Raw genomic sequence first — 20710 nt, forward strand, 5'->3', positions numbered from 1 at the left:
TCGCTGTGTTTCACCCCCCCTTCTCTTTCAACCCTAATGATTCCCACATGGTTCTTGGTATCTCAGCCAAGCCTCCTAGCATTGTCTGAAAACTCCAAATTTAGAAGAAATATGAAAATTGTCAAACAGTCAGACCTTAGTGGGTAAAACTGAAAACCTCCTAAACTGTCACAGGTCAAGGCAAGAAAAGGAGGGGGCGTCACGTGCCTACACCCCCAACCAATGGCATCCCACAACGACCTGACAGATGTGCCTTATAACAGCCTGGCCTCTCTTCCCTCCAGCTCATATAAGGTAAAAGAAAAAAGATCTTTTCCCCCAGATGGTTAGAATCTAGTTCAGGAAAGCCCTCATCTCTTACACAAACTCATGCTTGTGCAACCCAGTGGGATCAAAATCTTAAGAATGCCTTGGAGAAGGTAAGTCATGATTTTCAGAACTTGTAGCAGTAAACCTGTCTAGTGTGCTAGAAGGGCAATCTCGAATTATAATGACACAATGTATTCAACTGACTTGCTTTTTTCTTGCAGTGAGTTAGGTCAAAAGATTACAAAATAATGCTAGAATACACTTTTCTTCATTATGTGAATAATGTTTTAAAAATGTGCAGAACTATATGTGACTCTGAAGAAATATGTAAGTATATTGCATGCCCAAAGTAACTGTTGGAAAACACTGTATCCTATACACTGAATGCTAAATGTTCTTCTACTTTGTTATATACAGTACTTCCATTCAAATAATGGCCCGAGAGTAGAGACCGTAGGGGCCACGGCTGCCGGAGTATATGGTGTACGGTTACTCATGTACATCCTTCAACAGCTTCTATGGATCTGCTGAGTGCAGACAAATGACTGCCTGCAGCAGATCTATAGATTGTGCTGTATATACAGGCGAGTGTAAAGAATCACAGCTCAGTCCTGCTGTGATGTTCCCTGATATGTAAGCCCAGGGGCCAAGTTTAAATGGAAGTTGATTATAAAAATTTGTGTCCAGTTGATTTTCCCCTATTTATAAAGAATTTAGAACTCTTTGAAATAGATGAAAATCGTGAAGTCCACTCACAGGCGTATAATAGTAACTATATTCATACTTGATTCACTGTGAAAAGAGAATCATATATTACTCCTAGTCACCTATTACCTGCTCTCATAGTATTTTCTTATGGTTATATATATATATATGTCACATACTCATCCAAGTCTAATAGTCATCTATACTTTAAAGGGACACCTTTGAGCCCCATAAGCTATGTGGAGTCTGGGTAACTGTGTTTGATACGCATCGGGTGCCCCGTTCCAACACTGTGTCCTTGCACATGCGGAAAGAGACAAGCTACTGGCGTGCGCCAACTTTGCATCTCCAATTCATCATGAAGGGCTTAACCACACAACCGTGATTTCATCCCGTTTTGCGGGCCTGAAAATCACGTTCACAAAACAGAACGAAACAAAATATTGATTTCAATGGTTTTGTTTCACTAATGTGATACTCAAGCGATATTACTATGTGCGGGAACAGATAGGTTGTGCCCTATCTTTCTCGCACGTAGAAAGGATAGGGCAGGACCTATTTTGGGGGTCTTTTTTAGCACATTCAATAGTGAAAAAACCAAGAATTTTGACTTGTTCATTCGCAAATAAGCTCCGTAATGGAAAGTGTATTCGAGCATGCGCCTGTCTGTTTAAGCCCTAAGGGAGATGTGCATGCAGAGTCATGCTGCTCGCACGCACCAACGTTTCAGGGACACAGAGCTGGATCGGGGCGCCTGGTGAAAATGAAGCCCAGCTCCCCGGACTCCACATTCCCTCATCTTTCAGCCCCATAAACTACATCGACATTGATGACCGTGTCCTTTTAATATCATAGTCATTTCTCATTGCCATCAATAACCTAATCTCATAGTCATCTCGCATGGTCATATCAAACATAATATTTAAAAGCATGTCCAGCTGCTCCACCTGTTGTTTTCTACCCCTAAAATGTCTATATTTTCCATTTCTGCATAATAATATTCTCCCAGGTCCCTGTCTGTAACGTAACGTCTTCCTCTTCTGTCTGTACAAACCACAAGTCTGCTCTTCTCTCTTGCTTCCCAAGCATTGTCTAGACTCCACTCCAATCCCTCAGCTGCAGCTGTCTGCAATCTATGAAGTGCTTGTGTTTATATCCGGAGTTTTCAAACTATGTTAAGAAGTTCAATATGTCTTCCTAGCTCAGCCATTAGATATTACCCAAAGAGCCCAGATATTCTTCAAAAACGAAATACTCTACTCCACTAGACAGGTTTGTGCATTTTAAGAAATGCTTGGTTCGCACTGAAATGTGCTTTCTCAGATATCAAAGCTGCATTATCTAATAATACGGAAAATATTTGTTACATTGGAATTATATTATTCACTAATTTGAGAAACTATTATATTTGCTGCCAGTTTATAGTATATTTCCTAACAAAATTAAAAGTTGGGGTCCGCACCTAAAAGTTTTGTAAGTTTTTGCATGCAAGGTATCCATAGATGAGTAATATGTTCCTCCTTCATGTATACGCTGCTCATGCTACAAAAGGTGTATCACAAATGACTTGTGTGACTGAATCCAGAATATGTTGGTGCTACAGTATATCATTAACGGTTACTGCTGTAAACACCTAGACCGTCCCTATTGCCATAAATAATATTGCATTGCTACACACTGCATAGTAAGAGCTCCTTGCTGCCAAGCATTATCAGATTTCCTCTCCTGTAATTTATGGAGAATTGCACAATGACATTTACGACAGTGCAGATGATAGGACTGAATGCATTTCCTTAAAATGAGTGGGACTTTCTCTAGGCATGTGTGACCTGCCAAACCTTGCAGTAACTTCCTGTCAGGAGTTGGACATAGTCTTGGCAGCAAAAGGCAGCTGCTCCAGATGTGACCACTTTAACCACTGGAAAAACCCTCCGGCTCTCACCATCATGGCGAAGTTTAGAGATTTCCCCCGACACATTATCATCCTAATCCTCTGTATGTGGGTGTTCCAAGTGACCCTCTATTGTTAGGGCCCCCCGTTCACTAGAAGCTTTGAGTCTTCAAACTCGGTAACTGATGACACATTATATAAATCTATTTCATTACCGTGTGACAGATGGGGATTTGGTTTCTTAGTCAGCCTAGACGTCATATCTGCAATTGGCTGAAACTGAAATGACTGTTAATAGACCATTTAGTAACTGGACAAGACTAGTTACATTGCTAGTTAGTAAATTCTTTCTATCTGCTTTGGAATTTTCATATTCCTTTATTTACAAACGTAAACTTCTTATTTTGCAACATCATTTTATGCTTTGATAGTCCTTACAATTCATTTCATACTCAACTAGTAATCTAGAGCAGGGGTCCCCAACTCCTGTCCTCAGGGACCCCCAACAGGTCATGTTTTCAGGATATCCTATAGTGAGAACACCTGTGCAATGTCTGAGGCACCGATAATAATTATATCACCTGTGCAACACTGAGGAAATCCTGAAAACATGACCTGTTGGGCGTCCCTGAGGACTGGAGTTGGGGACACTGATCTAGAACACCGATTCTGGAGCATCCTTCTTAGAACTCTGCCGTTCCTTCGTTATTCCTCTTAGAAATGTATGAATGAATTGACAATAGATGTTACCATTGCCATTATCAATGTGGAATATCCCTTCTTATGCTGACATAATCCAATCAGATTGTCCAACTGTGTAGAACACATCATAGGAAATGATCAGGAGGAATAATAGAGGAGCCGCACAAAGTTCTAGATGTTCCAGAATTGTTACTTTATGAGGAATACAAGTATATACTAAAACAGACATATCAGGAAAGCTGTTGAGTCTTCTTTAATGATATGGACACATTTGTTATACAGTTTTTGTTGTCACCGTTGCATAGTTTATGAGCATAGGAGGATAACATGCAGCCAGTGAGCTTTTCTTTCTAGCAGGTCATAGGCCTCCGACTGCTGTCCTTCCTTGCAGTAGCCACCCAGACTGCAGACTCTCTAGGTTCCTAAAATTGGGGAGAATTCTGAAAACTTTTCCCAATTTGGTTGCTGCTTTAATTTTCCAAAGGGCTTTAGAATAATGAAAGCTGGAATCTGATGTGCATTGAACTGAACTTAGATCACCATCCAAGCACAACATTGTTCTACAGTTACTTTGGCTTAATTGTAACCTATAAGATAAAGCAATAACCGCTGAAATAATAGTCCCTTTGTCCTTTATAATAGTATTGGCAGTATTTTTACTTGCAAGGGTTTTGCATGGTTAATTAACAAATGTGCTTGAAACTTTTAGCTTCAGTATGGGCCAAAACTGAGACCATGGCTGTAGAAATGGGAGTTGCAGCAGTTTACTTATATGGTCACATAACCGTCTACAACGACTGAATTCTATGTATGTATTGTATGCATATAGTCAGCTTTATGGGTTGTAATTGGAAATACACTGTTTTGATCATTCCTGAGCTGAGTGACCAAGCTTAGAGCAAAACCTCTTAAACTTTCTTCTCATTTACGACTTTGGTGAGAGTTACTCCCATGAGGCCATCACCATTTTATGCATTCAGTTAGGTCATTGATTCTTTTAGACCCTAGTATAATGTGACCATATTTAGGCACTGTTCCCCTTGTGGCTAGTCGTTACATTCAGTGTATATGTTGGGGAGTTCTCCAAGCATATGCCCAAAACATAGCCATAATAACCAAAGGAGAGTCAATTGGACATATCCTAAAAAATGTAGTCAAGTGGAGAGAGGCGTCCCGTAAAGCCAAGTATACGTTTTGAGAGATTTGTATGGCGTATACACTGAATGTAGTGTCTTTATGTGAGTTTCAGTGAAGGAATTCAACTAAGATAGTAATATTTGAAATCATTTAGAGTTATGTCAGTGGTTTTTGCAAGCAAGGCAGGAATTCCTTTTAAGTTTGCACTCAACTATTATTACTTCAGTGGGATTTCTTTAATTCCCTTTTGTGCTTGGACAGTGATATAGCTGGGGAGAATGAAACCTACCAAAAAATTGGACCACCCTGAAATGTACTTCTACCTCCTTGTGGGCTGTTCTTCTCTTAAGTTGACTTAGGCAGAGATATAAAGTTTATCCACAATATATTTACCATGAAATCACTGTTGGTAACAGCACATGTATACTCCCCATAGGGCAGAACAGGTCTTACTGTGTGTCAATAAGGGAAAGTCTAGGCAATTTGAAAGATTACATGCGGAATATAGTAAATCCTTTGGCACAATGTAACATACATACCATGTTCCCACAAAACTCATGTTTGGGGTCTGTGGTTTGGATTGCTCCAGTACTTCCTGCTGCTCTCATCAATGACCCTCCATTCCGCTACATGCGAAGTGTCCTCTCTCACATGCTCCCTGACCTCGCATGTCTTCTCAGTTGTTTTTAACTCCTAAAGAATGTTACTTGTAAACAGAAGAGTTAAGTGTTTGTGTCACACGCTTCCCATTTCCTTTACAAACCAATTAACCCCATGCTTGTAACCAAGGGCAGACACAGAATGCAGAGGGCTCCTGTGCAAGAACAGTATATGGGCCCCGTTATGCCCACCCCAAACCCTCCCCCTCACCATATAGTTAATCATAAATCACCCTTTTAGGTCTCCCTAATTGTTAGCGATTAGTTCATTGGCGCAGAGTGTTAGGGCAGCAGCAATACAGTCCTAAGCTCTCGCTCACCACCTGAAGGTTGCAAGTTCAATCCCTGCATGGTAGCCGGCTCAAGGTTGGCTTAGCCTTCCATCCTTCCAAGGTCGGTAAACTGAGTACCCAGCTTGGGGGGGGGGGGGGGGGGTAATAAATAAATTACATGAAGGCGCTATACAAATAAAAAGTTTTATTTATTTCCTTTCCTTGTGTCTAATAGCAGGAAGGTACATTTAAGGTAAAACTGGACCCCTTTACATACTGCACCCCAGGTTGCACATATGGTGTCTCCATCCTTGCTTGTAGCCCCATGCTGAAATGTAACCATTATGCATCACTAAGTGTTTGTAAGGCCCATCCACACAGCCTTGCACGGACATCTGTGAAACGTACACGTTTTTAGAAAATAAAATGCTGAAACCGTAGCATAGGCTATAGTACAGTGATGGCGAACCTTTTAGAGACTGAGTGCAACCCAAAACCCACTAATTTATTGCAAAGTGCCAACATGTCAGGGGGCGGGGCTTATCACGATGTATGATTTTTACCTCCGTCGTTATAACAAGGACAGGGCCTCTTCAAAATAGACAGTGTGCAGATTTTGACTTCTTTTTGGATTCAGAAATGCTGCAGAATTTGGCACGGAAATTTCCGTCTGAGAACATTCTGCAGCATTTCCACAACGTGTAAACATATTCCAGCGGTAATAGTGACCCCCACGGCGGCCCCAGCAGTAACAGTGACCCCCTACATTGGCCTTAGTGGTAATAGTATCTACATACTATTACCCCCCACAGCAGCCCCAGCGGTAATGGTACCCCCCACAGCAGCCCCAGTGGTAATAGTGACATCCCACAGCAGCCCCAGTGGTAATAGTGACATCTCACATTGGCCCTAATGGTAATAGTGACATCCTACAGTGGCCCCAGTGCTAATAGTGACATCCCACAGAGGCCCCCAGTGGTAATAGGGACATCCTACAGCAGTCCCACTAGTAAAAGTGACATCCCATAGCAGCCCCAGTAGTAATAGTGACATTCCACAATAGCCACGCTAGTAATAGTGGCATCCCACAGCGGCTGCAGTGGTAATAGTGACGTCCCACTAGTAATAGTGACATCCCACAGCGGCCCCAGTAGTAATAGTGACATCCCACAGCGGCCCCAGTAGTAATAGTGACATCCCACAGTGGCCCCAGCAGTAATAGTGACATCCCACAGTGGCCACAGTAGTAATAGTGACATCCCACAGTGGCCACAGTAGTAATAGTGACCTCACACAGTGGCCCCCAGTAGTAATAGTGACATCCCACAGTGGCCCCAGTAGTAATAGTGACATCCCACAGCAGCCTCAGTGGTAAAAGTGACACCCCATAGCGGCCCCAGTAGTAATAGCACCCCCTGAGACCCATATACTTATCCCCTCCTCCTCCTCCTGCTAGTGCTGCTCCCAAGTGCACACTGTGACATCAGCGTGCTGCCAGACACCTCCTCCCCATCAGGGGAGGAGGATCTCGGCTGCACACTGACATCACAGTGTGCGCCGGGATCAGCGCCGCTAGCAGCGCAGCTGAGTGAATACCGGCGGGAGATGCCGGTTTTCACTCATCTGCGCTATTCCGATGACTGCTGGCGCAATGCCTGTATGCACTCGGCTGCGGTACTCACTGAGACGCAGCCCCTTTTGGTATTCACTAACATGGTGAGCGGCCGACCGTGGCGCGTGCTGGCAGAGAGGGCTCTGCAAACCGCCTCTGCTTACATTTGACTATGTTTAGCAAGGCATATGTTTTTGCACATTTTTTTTTTTAAATGAGATTGCAAAGCATAGCCTACTATACAGTCAGTGGAAACCTAACATATATGTATTTTGTGATCTAATCCCTTAAAGGTTAAAAAAAAAAAAGTGTACAGTGTAAGGCCCAATGCACACGAGAATATTTGCATTGCGGAATCCGAAGTGGTTGCCCGCCTCCAGATTCTGCATCAAATACTGCCCATAGACATGCTATGCAAAAAACGTTTTTCCATGCCCATGAGCAGAAATCAATAGCGGAAAATCGCAGCATGTCTTATTTTAGTGTGATTTCCCCCTGGACGGCTTCCATCTGCGGCATGGCGTCTTCTGTACTGCACACATCCGCATTACAGACGAAGCGACTGCAGACAGGTGCTCAGGGGGTCCGCAGCAGAACCTGACCCGGCCGTGTGCGTTCATATCAAAAAACGTATCGTAAAAGTATACGATTTAAAAACGTAATTGCATACTTAAACATGAACTTGTTATTACATGTTTTTTTCATGTACATTTCTCGCATATCTGAAACGTATGTGGAAGTGCCAGTGTGAATGGGCCCTATCTGCCCCTCGTGACTACCATCCAGAGAAAGTAGGTTACTTATGGTTTGCTTTATCACAGAGGCGTAACTTGAAGCTCCTGGGCCCCAATGCAAAACCTGACCAGGGCCCCCAACTATAATGATTTATTCATAGTACTGGGCTACCTATATGGAGAAGAGAGTCCTTATGGGACCTCCCAAAGCTCCCGAGCCCGGGTGCAACCGCATCCCCTGCATCCTCTATAGTTAAAGGGGTTCTGTCATTAAAAAAAAAATCCTATTTACCTATTCCTTCCCTGTCAGTCTTCTTATTGCATCTTCACCGCCTGGGTCTTCTCCTGGCTCCTGCAGTCCCCTGGGTCACCTCCAGCCAGCCGGATCCTCTTCTTCCGGTGACGAAGCGTACATTCTCTGCAGTCTCCTTCCTGCAGGGCAGTGTACTAGTGTCCCTACTATACGAAACATTAGCGGCGAGAAATTGCGCATGGGCAGTGGCACTAAAGCAGGCTGCCGAGGCAGTGAACATTAGCGGCTAATGCAGACTGCCAATGTTTCAGCATTCCCTGCTAGGCAGTGAACGCTCTGTCTGATCACTGCCCTGCAGGAAGTGCACTGCAGCTAATGGACGCTCCAAAACAGGAAGAAGGGGATCCGGCCGGCTTGTGGGGGACTGGAGGAGCCAGGAGGAGGTCGGCACAGAGAAGATACGGTAAGAAGAAGGAGGGGGAAGGAATAGGTAAGTATTGATTCATTTCATGCAAAATTGTTGTTGTGGACATTAATTCCGTAATTAAAGTCTGTGGAATAAAATGCAAGAAATTCTGCAAGTTGTTCCGCAGTTAAAAAACCAACAAGATCCACACTAACTGACAAAATCCACATTTGCGCTGCATCCTGCGGACAATTCCGTCCCGCCTGAACAGTCCCTTAGAATACTTGCACATCTCTTATAGTTTTATTTTCCCATGTCCACTATTCCACTATTCCTGCGCTCTGCCGCGGACTTTGAACTGCAGGCGAAGGGGAAAAATATTTCCCTTCTTCAGACGCAACTACACTCCATACCGGCGAACAGAGTTGCGCCGTTGCGCCTATAGCTATCTGAAGCCACCCTAGAGGCCGTGATAATTATAGCAATGGTTTCATTTTTACTACCGGGCGGGAAAGATAGGGCGGGACTTATCTTCCCGCTGTTTATTTCAAACTCCTGCGCTATGGCACAGCATTTGAAAGGACGAAGAAGAAAAAAAACCCCATTCATGCGCAACTGCGCTCCATAGCAGCGAGTAGAGTTGTGCATACAGTCGTGTAAAACTGCCCTTACAAGAAGCATATTCTGTTCTTTCTAAATGCAGTTTGCACACCTCATGTTTCTGCACTAAGTTTTGGCCCGTGTCACACGGGTGTATGTGTACATGCAAACATAATATGTTGTGAATAGAGCCAGCATGCTCTATTTTCCTGCAGGGAAAGAACATATTGAACTCATTAAATGAATTGCTCATTTCAATGGTCAAGAGCATCGGTGCGGGTTTTTTTGTGCGCACAAGTACAATACATTTAAAAACACACTTGCGCATGCAAAAATGCAACGTCCATTTAGCAAAACTGCAGCACAAACACAAATACACTCATGCGACACGAGCCTCACAGTGCCTTTTGACTGCAAGTTTCTGTGTTAGTTGCTTTATTCTGACAGTGTCTTGTCACTATTTTGTACAATCTTGAACTGCGCCACAGAACATGACGGTGCTATATAGATAACATTAACTATATAATAATACTGCACAGTAAAGGCCTATTCAGACACAACGATTATCGCTCAAAATTCGCTCAAAAACCATATTTTGAGCACTAATCGCTGTGTCTAAACGGGCGCCCACCGTGCACTTTTCATGTACTATTTGTTCATCGCTGACTTCCAGCCAGCTTGAAAACCATCATTCCTGCTTATCAGACCGCACACTGAGTTCTCCGCAGGTAGTGCTGATAGCATTCTTTCAGCAACTATGGAGAACAATGGAGCTGAATGCAGATAACAGACCTCCAGCTGTTATCTGCATTCAGCGAAAGGCTTCATTTGCACGCTTATATGCTATTAAGTAGCCTAGTAGCTACTTAGTAGTTTATGCAAAATGATCGCTCAAAGCTGTCACTTAAACTGTCGTTTGAGCAATTTTTGAGTGATCATCGTTGTGTCTAAATGGACCTTAAAGGGGTTGTCCGAAGATAAAACCTATTCTGTGGATAGCTGATAAAAGGTATCTTGGTGCAACCTCTTACAGACAGGTGTAGCACTCTGGCGTACTTTATCTTTTGGCAAACATCATGCAATCAATTCTATAGCCATGTACGTGCCAAACAATACAAGTCCTCTAACCAGAGTAGTGTGATAGAAATGTGGGACCATTGCAAACAAATCCCATAATGCAACAGTCCTAAAATTTCCCAAGTAGGCTCAAACTGCTTAAATAAGATGTTGAGAAGATATAAAGTGCGTTGGTTACATCACGTGCAATATATCCTATACATAATTTTTTCTATCCACTTTATTTTGGTTTTATACCTGTAGCAGCCAATGTAACATTTTATTATCCTTATGGTTTTGCAAGAAATTCCATGTACTCCAAATATATATTTTTGCATTCATGGCCCTCATCATATCTCAGTATCCTAGACTGTGAAACAGGGCATAGAGATATTGGTGGAGGCACACCTGAATGTTTAAGTTTTGTTTAAAGGTTGAGTTTATATAGTTGGGTTAGCACCTCAATGCCATACACATAAGGCCCCCATACACATTAGGCTTTTGTCATCGTGTGCTGCAGAGTGCTAAGGCAGCAGAAATGCAGTCCTAAGCTCTTGCTCATGACCTGAAGGTTGCAGGTTCAATCCTCGTGTGGTTCATGTAGCTGGCTGAAGGTTTACTCAGCCTTCCATCCTTCCAAGGTCGGTAAAATGAGTTCCCAGCTTGCTGGGGGGTAAAAGATGACTGGGGAAGGCAATGGCAAACCACCCCGCAAAAACAGTCTGCCAAGAAAAAAATCACAATGTGACATCACCAGAGGAGTCAGTAATGACTCGGTGCTTGCACAAGGGGACTTTACCTTTACCATCTAAAATAGTGGGGCCGGACCACTCTCTGATGTGTATGGGAGTGACACAACTTTCCCCCAACAGATGATGTTGGGGGAATGAAGGATGGGGGATGTTGAATTTTAGCACCTGATTCTTTTGTTCCCTGGGAAAATAAGCTGACGCCAAAGCTGGTTGCGGCTTACCTCCCTAAACATATGAACATTCAACTGAGCCGAGCGGAAACGGCTGTCAGAAAAATGATCACTTGCCTGACGGTTGTTAAAAGTGTATGGGCACTTATAGAGTGATGTATAAACATAATAACAGATGCTACATTGTGTCTTACTGTGAATAATATCCTGTATTATAATACATAGATAATATACTATCCAGATAACATAGTCAGTAGCGGTAGGTCATGCCAATAGTTCATACCTGCCTCACATTTTTGTTCTATGCCCAAAACCCCACGCAAGAAAAGTAGGAAAATGAAATAGCACATGCCCCCAGCAGACTGGCACAGTGCCTACGGGGGATTTGACGTGTTTGAAGTACCAAGAAACTGCCTCTGACCATAAAAGGGAGAGATATATTTCTTCAGTCCGGATCATGGAAAAAGAAAAAGCTATTTTTAGTTAGAGGTCTGGCAGCAGCAGAAGAGCTGCGTACTGTGATAATGATCTAGAGCCAGTGCATGACACTTTAATACCCCCATATACATCAAGAAAGCACACGCTCCTCTCAGGACCTCTGGGGTGGAAGCTCTCTTTGGAAAATATTTCCTCATTTTCCTCTTTAATGCAATTACTTATCACGGACATTTAGTGGGAGCCCAGTAAACCAGTATAAATTAGTATATTTATATAGCAAACGGGCAATATAAAAGGTCCATCAGGATCAGATATGACTCTAGACAGCTTATACAGATATGGTATTATTCAAACAAATATATTGATACCTTGTATCGAAGAAGTCGGTGTCCTCTATATGTCAAGCTGGTTTATGTCAACTTTCCAGTAGTGTCTTTGGCTCCTATATTCTAGAATAGCCCATACTTAGGTACTCTCTATCTCTTTGATGTAGCAAGTGAATGCAGGAACTACGGCTTTAGTTGGAAGCCTATAGGTCCTTCACATGGGATGGAATTGGCAGCGGAGTACGCGGCCGTGCGGATTATGATGCGGAACTGAAAATGGCTTGATTCTGCTGGCAATTGCACATCAAAATCCACATTTAGGCATGCTTTGGAAGAATTCTGTGCCATGTGAAGGAGTCCTGAGTTGCCAAACTCATAACATACCGTAACTCTGCAGATGACCCTTTCTTGTAATGAATGTATACAGAAAAGTAAAATAGAATAAACCTAGAAAGGTAGATGTACTTATATCAGTCATGCAAGACATAACACTGTTCTAACAAGTTACTTTAAGGCCTCTGACACACTTCCCTTTTGTGCAAGTTGTGCCTAAGAACCTTGGGTGCAACTTGCATCGAACAGCACATGGACACCGGTCTATGTGCAGTCCGATTTACAGATAGCCAGTACATTGACATGCATTAACATGTCCTATTTCTCGTCCGTGATATGGACAAAATTAGGACATCCAATGAGTTTTTTGGAAAAACCATCAGTATGTATATCCTCATAGCCCTAAAATGGGGCTGCGTGCTGTCCGTGGATTAACACAGACAACATATGGCCCCAAATACGGCAGTGTGCTAGGGGCCTAATGTTAAGTCAGTTCTATGTGATAGAACTGATAACATTTACAAATCTGTTTAATCTTGGAAGATCTGAGGAATGTTACATGGAATTATGGGAGATGACAGGGTGATGTGACAGCAGCAGGGTTTAATGTCTCAGTTAATGTGGTAGCTGAATGTAATGATGATCTTTTTCCCCAGAGGGAGAACAGACAGGAACCAGCTGTTGCCCATCTGCTCAGAAAAGTTTCCCAAAAAGTTTGGAGTTTGTAAAAATAAAGTCGCGTGAGATTCAGCTTTTTCTTGCCCCTCCACCTTTAGCCAAAATAAAAGCAATGACCAAGGGGTCAAACCTCCAGGAAAACACTCATCATCCCTAGAGACAAGATTTGGACAAGCTCCAAATTTCAGAGGGAACCTAATTTAATGTCAACAAGGCAATAAAGCCAAATTCAGTCACTCCTACAAATACCACTCCTATCATGAAACAGTTTGATCCAATTAGAATCTCAGGACAAAGATGATGTATATGGAGCTGTTTGAGATGTCTGAGAAATAGCTAATTCAGACCTACTAGAGAACTTCCAATTCTTGGAGCAGATGTGGTGAGAGAGGTGGACGTAAGCCAGTTGTACAACAAAGAATGTTCTTTTGATTCCTTCCAGATCCAGAGGAGGCAGAATCTTTAGATCACCTTTCAGCCCAGGACCCTCTAGCAGGGATAATGCATCTGTACTTAAAATCTCCTTCACATTGAAATATAGTGCATGGTGCTCAAAATACAAAAACATCTCCAAACCAGAACCCTTTGGTCCAGTTCAACCAGCTGTAGTTCCTCTACATATTGGCTATTTAGAAGGCTCAGGATACGTGTCTAGATTCAGCTCTGTTCACAATAGTGTTGGCCTCTGTGTTCACATCTGGATTGTTTTATCCATTTTTAACAGATCCGTTTTTTTCTCTTGTCAAGGTTTAAAAAACGGATGACTAACTGATTCAAACTGAAGCGAAGAAATCTGATATTTTGATGGTTCTGTTTAATAGATCCATCAAAAATGCTGATACTTAAATCGGGTTGCATCAGCTTTTTATTCATTAAGATCAGGTTATAATGTATCTGTATTTTTTTTTTGCCTTTTTAGCTCTATTTTTAGTCTCTGTTCATATTTCTGTTCCTTTGATCCGTTATGGAACAAAAGAACAAAAATAAAATGGGCTGAGGATCTGTCAAAATGACAGAAGCCGGCGGTGCCTGATGGAACCCATTGTCTATAATCGGTTCTGTCATTTGACCGGAAAAAACAGAGCTGATCAAAATCACACCAATTTAACTGAAGCCTAAATGGATACAATTGGAATAGTTCCATTTGTATCTGTCCACCATTGAGTACAGTGGGGAAAAAATGGAAAGCTCCATTCCATGCAGTTTCCATTTTTTCGGATGTAAAAAAAAGTCCTACACTTCAGTCTTTTCTCTCCATCAAAAAAAAGGAAACCAGATGGAATGGAAGCAAACTGAACCATCCCATTAGAACAATTGGGGACTTTACTGGATCCATTTTTTTTCCATTTTTCTGCTCTTAGAATGGAATGGAAATTGGAATGCTGATCTGAACTCGGCCTTATTCTGTCACTTTATTTCTCTAGGAAAACAAACAAACATTTGCATTTATGTCATCAGTTGTCTTAAAGTCAGACTCTTTTTGCTATGTCTCCATTGTTTTTGAATAGTGTAGTCTGCCATGCTGCTCCATCCAGTGAAAAAGCAGTCAAACAGATAAAGGTGTTGTCTGGTGGGGACATGATGAAAAATACCCTTACACAGGCTGACAGCCATTCCAGTGACGGTCACTCCTGTGCTTTTACACGGAAGCAATAGTGGTTTTGTGAATGGAAGCGGAGCGGCCAGGGATCTTTTCCCACTGGGATCTTTTCCCACTGCCTCCATTCACAGTAAACAGGCAGTTGCTCAAAGATTGAGCAACTCTTGTTTATATGGGCCGATAGTTGCTTGGTTGGTCAGGTGAGCTAATTTGTTGTTCAGTGCCCTATTAGCATCTGCTTGTACATGGGCTGACTATTGCCCAAATTCACCATTGCCAGCGATTATTCAGGTGATAATCGCCCAGTGTAAAGGTATCTTAAGGCACGAATAGCCCATTGATTTGTTTAATGCTTCATTTCTCTTGCCCCAATGCAAGAGGCTTTCCCTGTAGCTACTAGCTGATCACGAGGGCCTCCGGTAGTCAAGTCCTCTGTACTCATTGTTGCAGGTCCCGTTGCTTACAAAGGGGTTGTTACAAACTACAGAACCACTTTCAAGTTCTGATGTGGTCCGTTAAAAATGCATCCCTTTTAGCCTTGACCCGAATGTGAATAGAGCCTCAATAAATGTAGAAATTCATACACATTTAATCTTTATATACATATTATAGGTATGTAGAATGTTCTTCCATTGTCCATGCTCGGCCTATGTTCTCCCAAATGGAGCTAATAAAGCCTTAAACATGATAGTCTATTATTCACTGTCATGGCTGTAATCGATTCATATTGGTGGCACCAACACAACACAATCAATACGGACAATAGGGCCTCCAATATAGATACTAGATAATCATATTTGGTGTCCATATTTAGCACCATGCTTTGCCCATATGAGCAATATATAGTACTAATAGGATAAGACGTTAGTATGATTAGCAACCACCTAGGTTACAGAAGTTCAACATCCTTCACCATTGGGTCAGGTTTTGACAGCTGGCCAAGGGTGTCATAGTTTAGACCTCGCTCATCATGTTTCGAAGTTTTTAGTACATAGAGAATAAATCATATCTGCTCATCAATGTTAAAGAAATAACACAGAAATCATTTATATTATAAAACATGAATTTGATTAGTGAACTATACAGTGTATGGTATAGAGTAGAAGAGCTTGTAACGAAATAGACTATAATGAGGCAGACATTTGTTATATGCATCCACGTAGGATACAAGTCCGTCTTAATGCAATTTGGAATTGACTGGTTTAGGTTTAAACAGAGATGCCCTTGACTCAAGCTTATTATGGGTTGTTTAAGGACTTGATTGGGAAGGACTGTACTAGATCAATGGCACCATTCACTATAAGCCTTACTGCACATCACAGCCCTACTGAACAATCCACATCCTTTTCAAGTCATCTTATTACAAGAAGCTAATTGTGCTCAGATTATGCAATTTATGTTTTTCTTTTTTGCAGGCATGATTCCAGATCATATCCCCAGCAATGATGGAGGTGGAACAAAGCAGCAGCCATGCTGGCTCAATTAGAAGGATGAGATGTGGGTTTGGCCCAGACAGCTGTGGTGCGAAATATAGCATTCCGATCCTGTGGCAAGAAGGAGGCCAGGTGAGGGGTTTAGAGATGCTGATGGGGGTTTCTTGACATCGACTTTTATGGTCTTGAATGATTTCCAAAGCTTTTGTCCAAACCTTATATTAACAGCTGGCTAGAGAGAGAGGAAATACCTTGCACAGTTGTATATAAAAGTATCTGTCACAGAAAGCAGCCGATTTAACTCAAAGTTAGCAGACCGGCCAAGTTTCCTGCGTGCAGATATTGCTCTTTCAAAACTTTTCTGAATATTGAAACTTTAAGGCTATTTATTATTTTATCGTTTCATCCTTATTTAAAGCAATTGTCCTCTACTTTTACCATGGGCTGTGGTTGGTATTACAGCTCCAATCCCATTCACTTCCATAGAGTGACATTGTTTCTAAATTAAGCAAAAAAATCAAACCCGTTTTTTTAATCCTGGATGACTCCTTAAAATACTGTAATCTTACAGGTGGTTATTAATATTAGAGGGGTATTTCGGGACTTTTTAAAACTTTTTCTATTGATGACCGACAGGTCTTCAATAGATGATCAGCAGGGAACGGCCACTTGGATCACCGCCGATGAGCTGATTCCCGAGGCCACGTCACTGTGGTCAATACAGGAAGCAGGAAGCATTGACCATGGCGCATTTTTCTGGGTTGGTATTGCAGGCGCTGCTTCCATTGAATTCAATAAAAATAAATAAAAGTACCGGAATACCCCTTTAAATATCTAAATATTATTAGATATTATGAAATGATGGTATATTATGCTTGTCTGGCCTTGTAAATAAATTACTATCGATATTTTAATCCTTGCGTAAATGGAGATATCAAGAACAGTATGCATGAGCTGAAAATTGCCATCCCCTCTTAAAGGGGTTGTCCTGATATAAAACAAAACATGGCTGTTTTTTCCAGAAATAGTGACACATCTGTCTACAGTTTGCATTTGGTACTGCAGTGAATGGAACTGAGCTGGAATGGCATATACAACTTGTGAATCACTGACTGACCAAATGGCTTTTAAATAGCCAGCCCAATATACAATAGGGGCAAGTATTGACTTAGAAATCACAGAATGGCACCAGTAAAGCTTAACCAGTATTTCTAAACTATTTCAATTTAATTTATTTAGAACCAGCTCATTTGATGGTTATTTTTCATTCATTGCAGTATGTCTATATGTATATATATAATGGAAATAGGGTGTTGGAAGGCTGTTCCTGTCTTTGGGACTGCACTTATTAGGGCAACTATTCTGATTCTGAGGTGCTTCTTATGCATTATTATATGGTATAGAAGATGTACTTATGTGGTATTAATTAAGTTAGAATTATAGGTTAAGTTTAATTAGTGACCATTCTGTCATATCCAACCTGGGGACAGATATACGGCTGTTTTTGAAAGAAAGCAGCCATGTTAAAGCTGAAAGGATCATTATTAACTATTCTGGTCTGCCAGTTTGCACTGCAGTACAACCAGCCAGCAACCATCTAAATCAGGGGTGTCAGAATCATTTTCACCAATGGCCACATCAGCCTTATGATTGCCTTCAAAGTGTCAATTGTAAGTGTAAGACTGTATAGAAAAACTGACCCCCCCCCCCCCCGTGGCTGCAGTAATAATAGTGCCCCCCATAGTCGCCCCAGTAGTAATACCGTAGTAACCCTATAGTTACCCTGGTAAGGATAGTGACCCCCATACTAGCCCAAGTAGTAATCAGGTCTCCCATATTGGCCCCAGTAGTAATAGTGATCCCCATAGTGGCCCAGGTAGTAAAAGAATCTCCCACAGTGGCCGCATTAGTAATAGTTACCCCCATAGTGGCCACAGTAGTAATAGGTTCCCCCATAGTTGCCACAGCAGTAAGTGTCCCCTATATTGGTGGCTCTAGTAGTAATAGTGTCCCCCCATAGTGGCTCCAGTTGTAATAGTGTCCCCTGTATTGGCCCCAGTAGTAATAGCAACTCCCCTATTGGCCTCTGGCTAGGCAGCATCCCTACAGGCATTCTACTCACCCAGCAGCAGCCAGGTAGAACATTTAGCTCACACAATTTGGCCTGCCACCTAATTTCTATGTGGCCCGCTGGCCGGCAGTATCCCTACAGACATTCCACTCACCCAGCTGCAGCTCAGGTCCAGCGGTGACAGTACAGAGTCTGTAACCACTAACCTTTCCCCTCAGCATTGGCATGTAGAGAGGGAGAGAGGTCAACGGTCATTGACTCTACACTGGTCCGGAGCTGCAGCTGGGTGAGTGGAATGTCTGTAGAGATACTGCCGGCCAGTGGGCCACATAGAAATTAGGTGGCAGGACAAATTGTGTGAGCTAAATGTTCTACCGGACATTTTTTATGGCAGCTGGTATAGATTTTTTTTAGCTATTTCAGCCATCTGTTGACCTACATCTGCTTTTTTAAAAGTGTAACATAACTCATGATTCCCTCCCCAAGCAGGTCTACAATACCAAAGAATTAATGTACATGAATGTCCTATTAATTAGCTCATTATACCTGTCACCTGAGTGGCAAATAGCTTGTAGATAGTCACCATAAAATACAGTCAGAATATGCCTCCAGAAGTGATGTCATAGGGGGTTTCTATTTTGGATAGGGTCAGAAAAGAAGGCTTCCCCCGCAGAGGGTAATCCTTGGCCTTGTTAGTGGGTTTGAGTAATGAAAAAGATTGACAGTACTGATGATGTGAGCACATTTTGGCATGTTGGGAACGACCAAGGACGGTGGTTATTTATTGCAATGAGTGCATCTGGTATTATGTGGATGTGACCTCCATAGCTGACGTGTAACCTGTCGTTAATGCTCATATACTAATACATGTCACTTTTTGTTTCCAGTGTCTGAATAAGGTATGTGCAGTGATAACATTGATTATACCAACTTGATCATGGATGTGGCTCCTCCAGACTGCCCAGTATCTTCCAGCCCAAGGTGCAGTGCTGCATCTCTGGTCAGTTGTGAGTCTGAGATGAAGCACTGTAGCTCGGGAAGGCGGAAATCTGCTGCCATGAAGAAGAGGATTGAGAAATGACATCTTCATCCAAAGAAAAAGTTTATAATAATGCTGAAAATCTGTTCAAGAAAAGTATACATCTGGTGTGTATTACAAGCTAAAAGTATGTAGTGAACTTGTTATTCACATTCACCGTACTTACTGCCCAGGAAAAACAATCATTCTTGTTTATAGCAGAGCCCCGTATGCCATTAATCTCTTTTCCAGTTGTTTATAGGTCATCTCTGTCGCGAACAGACTGTATAGTCCTGCTACAACTGGAGCCTATGTCAATTCATTGAGGTTTTCTTCATTGGATGGTCTACAGTACTTCTCCAGTGGTGTGGAGTTGAGATGTTGTTACTCTTCAGGAAGATGCGTTAACCACATAGACCTTTGTGACCTGGTCCTCACGGTCCAGTTTTCCCAGGAATCCCTTGGGTGCTGCAGTGGGGATTCCTGGAAATACTGTTCTTGGGGTCTAGGGTTTGCAGCTAGAAACATCGAAGTTTTCATGAGTACCTAAGTTCCTAAATATGTGCTTTTACCCATAGGGTTACTAGTTACATGTATAGTTTTGTATAGCTATGTTCCTCCTATATGCCATGTTGTGTGATATATATCTTTATGTAGCAGCAATGTTTGAGTTTCAATAAAGACGGCAGAAATTATTGCTTTTTGACTGTTGCCAACCAACAAAATAACATTCCCCGAAAGGGCTCAGCAACAGCTGCCAGTGCGACTAAGATATACATATAGTGTTAGAGGTGCAGCATAAGTTCAATATATGTTTGACTATTACACTTTAAGTATTTTGTTCTTTCCATGTTGTCCTTCTCAGGAAAGTAATCTGTCTTGTTCCTGAATAAAATATTTTTACCATCAGAAAGCAAAATGAGTTATTCTTTATCTCGGACTAACTGTTACCATGAATTAAAGGTCTGGAAATACATAGCCAGTCGTTCTTCTTGCAATTAGGAAATAGAAGCCCCAACACTTATCTGGGAAGACCATACACATCTTCTGTACACTATGTACCCCTCTGATGAGAGTTAGGGTGCATTCAAATCTTGTTTTTCCTTGTACCCCAGGGTTCCGTCTTGGTCCATGTCTAAGTCTCTGAAAATGGATTCAGACAGAACCCTGAAACAGAGCCATAGACTTCCATTGTTCAAATGGTGGTGCTATCGTACAGCTGCCTAGAGCAGGTTGTCTACTCTGCTAGTTACATCTCTGACCGTAACTTAGACCTCTGCTGGGAGACACTGCTGGACTTGTACTTGAAGAAAGAAGGATCAGATGTTCAACCATTCAGATTGTCTGGAGGTCACTTATCATGAAATACATTCTTTTTTATCTAAAACTAAGTTCCAATGGGACTAGGCTACAATACCAGGCACATAATAACTATGTATAAATATATCTGGGACAATACAGAGATCTCTTCCATGATCTGTTTATACCCAGAACTGTGACTGTAACAAGGGGGTGCCCTGTATGTCTAGAGGAAAGAAGGTTTCTACACCGACAT

At 42.1% G+C, this 20710-nt stretch overlaps 1 long non-coding RNA gene across 1 annotated transcript; it reads left to right on the forward strand.

The window, feature by feature from the left end:
• The first annotated feature begins 323 nt into the window (after window positions 1-323).
• Window positions 324-20062, forward strand: LOC136611590 (uncharacterized). Its single transcript, XR_010790294.1, has 3 exons — window positions 324-419; window positions 16049-16198; window positions 19025-20062. It is a non-coding gene; the product is annotated as an uncharacterized lncRNA (long non-coding RNA).
• Window positions 20063-20710: the final 648 nt, after the last annotated feature.

Source organism: Eleutherodactylus coqui, chromosome 2, assembly GCF_035609145.1.
Source record: "Eleutherodactylus coqui strain aEleCoq1 chromosome 2, aEleCoq1.hap1, whole genome shotgun sequence".
In the NCBI taxonomy this organism is placed as follows: Eukaryota; Metazoa; Chordata; class Amphibia; order Anura; family Eleutherodactylidae; genus Eleutherodactylus; species Eleutherodactylus coqui.